Source organism: Malaclemys terrapin, chromosome 5 (assembly GCF_027887155.1).
Source record: "Malaclemys terrapin pileata isolate rMalTer1 chromosome 5, rMalTer1.hap1, whole genome shotgun sequence".
NCBI lineage: Eukaryota > Metazoa > Chordata > Testudines > Emydidae > Malaclemys > Malaclemys terrapin.
The window spans coordinates 53,386,863-53,391,772 of NC_071509.1; positions in this window are offsets into that span (position 1 = coordinate 53,386,863).

The window sequence follows — 4,910 nt, forward strand, 5'->3', positions numbered from 1 at the left end:
GTTGCCATCAATGGGAAGTAGAACTGAGGGACAGATGGCTGTCAGTGTAGGCAGATGGAGGAAAGGGTCTGTCTGAGAAGACTCAAAAAATAAGGGGGATGTTGAAATTTTGGTGGATCCAGGAGCTTAAATCCATCCCTAAGGCCAAGTCTCATTCTAAAGCATCCCTAAGGCCATTGCTATTGCTAAAATCCCACACAATCATAGAATCATAGAATCATAGAATCATAGAATATCAGGATTGGAAGGGACCTCAGGAGGTCATCTAGTCCAACCCCCTGCTCAAAGCAGGACCAATCCCCAATGAACCAATGAACTGGAAGACACTACAGATCCATGGTCAACCAGTTAATGGGGTTTAAATCATTAGCAGATTTATCAAATTTAGAAAAATGTTTTATTTTTATTATACTGTGAGTAATAAGTGGCTGGCAATGACTCAGATCTGAAGTGTGTTATGTGAAAGGACTCCTAGCTTCTCAGTAACATCCACCCAACTCACATAATGCAGTCTTTCAAAAGGGGAACAACTTTTGTCAATATTTGTCAGGCGCTTTAGAATGACCCTTCTGTTTACATAAAAACTTTTTATATTGGAACAATTAAACAAAAATCTGACCTCTAAAAGGTCAGTTAACAAAATGAAATGTAGGTTTCTTTGTCCATTAGTATGTGAAACATAATTACCCAATTTACTTAGGGATACTAAAATTTAAAGTGTATAAAAACATTATCCTTCCCATGCCCACACCCAGTTTCTAAGGGGGGAGGAAGGGAAGGCTATAATCCTATACATGTTCTCTGAAGTATGATCAAAGTGTTAACAACTACATTTTCAGAAAAGTATTTGGTATAATGTGGATATTCATGACCCTAGTATGTAAACTGTTTTCATAGTTCTTTAACTAATTACAGCGAACCAGCTGAGCGGCGAACAGCAGAGGCTAACAGCGGGAGTTTGCCTGGGAGCTGTCCGAGAGGAGGTACGCTAAGTGCTGCATTAGGGGGGCTGTGTTGGTGAGTATCTGAGTGTCTGCTGCTGGGACAGTTGGTCAGTTTGACCGTGTGCTTGATTGCTTGCTTGTTTGTTTGAAAAGTGTGAATTGGGAGTGCTTTGTTCCAGCTGGGCCTTGCGTGGGCCTGACTGGTATATAAGGGCAGTCAGCAGCGAATCAGCTGAGCGGCGAACAGCAGAGGCTAACAGCGGGAGTTCGCCTAGGGAGAGCGCACTGAGGCTTTCATCTGCAGGTTTCTCCGAGTAGTTCCTGCAACAGTTGAGGAAGCTCCTAAGAGGACGGTGATATGGAAGGTGAGCGATCAGCTGTTGTAACCTGCACAGGTTGTGCCATGTTTGTCTTTCTTCCGCAGGACAGAAGCGACTTTGTCTGCACAAAGTGCAAGCTGGTCTCCATAATGGAGGAGAAGGTTCGAGGGCTGGAGAAACAAGTATCGACTCTGTGTTGCATAAGGGAAAATGAAGATTTCCTGGACAGACGTCAGGAGATGCTTCTACGGCCACAATGTTCTGAAGATTCAGAGCAGGCGCAGCAGGGACAGAAGGATTGTGAGGAGGTTTGGCAGCATGTGACCTCCAGAAGAAGAAAGAGGAGCGTCCATGCACCAGCAATGGAGATACAGGTGAGGAATCGTTTCCATGTTCTCTCTACAGGTGCTAATGCGGAGAGTGGACTAGATGGCCCATCTGAGGGAAGGGAGCAGAAGGAGACTCCACCGATTGGAAGGCAAAAGATGCACTGTCCTAAGGATGGGGGTTCCACGACCACCACTCCCAAGAGGAGGAGGAGGGTGGTGGTGGTCGGGGACTCCCTCCTCAGGGGGACTGAGTCATCTATCTGCCGCCCTGACCGGGAAAACCGAGAGGTCTGCTGCTTGCCAGGAGCTAGGATACACGATGTGACGGAGAGACTGCCGAGACTCATCAAGCCCTCGGATTGCTACCCCTTCCTGCTTCTCCACGTGGGCACCAATGATACTGCCAAGAATGACCTTGAGCAGATCACTGCAGACTACGTGGCTCTGGGAAGAAGGATAAAGGAGTTTGAGGCGCAAGTGGTGTTCTCGTCCATCCTCCCTGTGCAAGGAAAAGGCCGGGGTAGAGACCGTCGAATCGTGGAAGTCAACGAATGGCTACGCAGGTGGTGTCGGAGAGAAGGCTTTGGATTCTTCGACCATGGGATGGTGTTCCAAGAAGAAGGAGTGCTAGGCAGAGACGGGCTCCACCTAACGAAGAGAGGGAAGAGCATCTTCGCCAGCAGGCTGGCTAACCTAGTGAGGAGGGCTTTAAACTAGGTTCACCGGGGGAAGGAGACCAAAGCCCTGAGGTAAGTGGGGAAATGGGATCCTGGGAGGAAGCACAAGCAGGAGAGCGCAACAGGGGAGGACTCCTGTCTCATGCTGAGAAAGAGGGACGATCGTTGAGTTATCTTAAGTGCCTATACACAAATGCAAGAAGCCTGGGAAACAAGCAGGGAGAACTGGAAGTCCTGGCACAGTCAGGGAACTATGATGTGATTGGAATAACAGAGACTTGGTGGGATAACTCACATGACTGGAGTACTGTCATGGATGGATATAAACTGTTCAGGAAGGACAGGCAGGGCAGAAAAGGTGGGGGAGTTGCATTGTATGTAAGAGAGGAGTATGACTGCTCAGAGCTCCGGTATGATACTGCAGAAAAACCTGAGAGTCTCTGGATAAAGTTGAGAAGTGTGAGCAACAAGGGTGATGTCGTGGTTGGAGTCTGCTATAGACCACCAGACCAGGGGGATGAGGTGGATGAGGCTTTCTTCTGGCAACTAGCAGAAGTTGCTAGATCACAGGCCCTGGTTCTCATGGGAGACTTTAATCACCCTGATATCTGCTGGGAGAGCAATACAGCGGTGCACAGGCAATCCAGGAAATTTTTGGAAAGTGTAGGGGACAATTTCCTGGTGCAAGTGCTGGAGGAACCAACTAGGGGCAAAGCTTTTCTTGACCTGCTCCTCACAAACAGGGAAGAACTAGTAGGGGAAGCAAAAGTGGATGGGAACCTGGGAGGCAGTGACCATGAGATGGTCGAGTTCAGGATCCTGACACAAGGAAGAAAGGAGAGCAGCAGAATACGGACCCTGGACTTCAGAAAAGCAGACTTTGACTCCCTCAGGGAACAGATGGGCAGGATCCCCTGGGAGAATAACATGAAGGGCAAAGGGGTCCAGGAGAGCTGGCTGTATTTTAAAGAATCCTTATTGAGGTTGCAGGAACAAACCATCCCGATGTGTAGAAAGAATAGTAAATATGGCAGGCGACCAGCTTGGCTAAACAGTGAAATCCTTGCTGATCTTAAACGCAAAAAAGAGGCTTATAAGGAGTGGAAGATTGGACAAATGACCAGGGAGGAGTATAAAAATATTGCTCAGGCGTGCAGGAGTGAAATCAGGAAGGCCAAATCACACTTGGAGTTGCAGTTAGCAAGAGATGTTAAGAGTAACAAGAAGGGTTTCTTCAGGTATGTTAGCAACAAGAAGAAAATCAAGGAAAGTGTGGGCCCCTTACTGAATGAGGGAGGCAACCTAGTGACCGAGGATGTGGAAAAAGCTAATGTACTCAATGATTTTTTTGCCTCTGTCTTCACGCACAAGGTCAGCTCCCAGATTGCTGCACTGGGCAGTACAGCATGGGGAGAAGGTGACCAACCCTCTGTGGAGAAAGAAGTGGTTCGGGACTATTTAGAAAAACTGGACGTGCACAAGTCCATGGGGCCGGATGCGCTGCATCCGAGGGTGCTAAAGGAGTTGGCGGGTGAGATTGCAGAGCCATTAGCCATTATTTTTGAAAACTCATGGCGATCGGGGGAGGTCCCAGATGACTGGAAAAAGGCTAATGTAGTGCCCATCTTTAAAAAAGGGAAAAGGAGGATCCGGGGAACTACAGGCCAGTCAGCCTCACCTCAGTCCCTGGAAAAATCATGGAGCAGGTCCTCAAGGAATCAATTATGAAACATTTAGAGGAGAGAAAAGTGATCAGGAACAGTCAGCATGGATTCACGAAGGGGAAGTCGTGCCTGACTAACCTAATTGCCTTCTATGATGAGATAACTGGCTCTGTGGATGAGGGGAAAGCAGTGGATGTGTTATTTCTTGACTTTAGCAAAGCTTTTGATACTGTCTCCCACAGTATTCTTGCCACCAAGTTAAAGAAGTATGGGCTGGATGAATGGACTGTAAGGTGGATAGAAAGCTGGCTAGATCGTCGGGCTCAACGGGTAGTGATCAATGGCTCCATGTCTAGTTGGCAGCCGGTTTCAAGTGGAGTGCCCCAAGGGTTGGTCCTGGGGCCGGTTTTGTTTAATATCTTTATTAATGATCTGGAGGATGGTGTGGACTGCACTCTCAGCAAGTTTGCAGATGACACGAAACTAGGAGGCGTGGTAGATACACTAGAGGGTAGGGATCGGATACAGAGGGACCTAGACAAATTAGAGGATTGGGCAGAAAAAAACCTGATGAGGTTCAACAAGGACAAGTGCAGAGTCCTGCACTTAGGACGGAAGAATCCCATGCACTGCTACAGACTAGGGACCGAATGGCTAGGTAGCAGTTCTGCTGAAAAGGACCTAGGGGTCACAGTGGACGAGAAGCTGGATATGAGTCAACAGTGTGCTCTTGTTGCCAAGAAGGCTAACGGCATTTTGGGCTGTATAAGTAGGGGCATTGCCAGCAGATCGAGGAACGTGATCGTTCCCCTTTATTCGACATTGGTGAGGCCTCATCTGGAATACTGTGTCCAGTTTTGGTCCCCACACTACAAGAAGGATGTGGAAAAATTGGAAAGAGTCCAGCGGAGGGCAACAAAAATGATTAGGGGTCTGGAGCACATGACTTATGAGGAGAGGCTGAGAGAACTGGGAT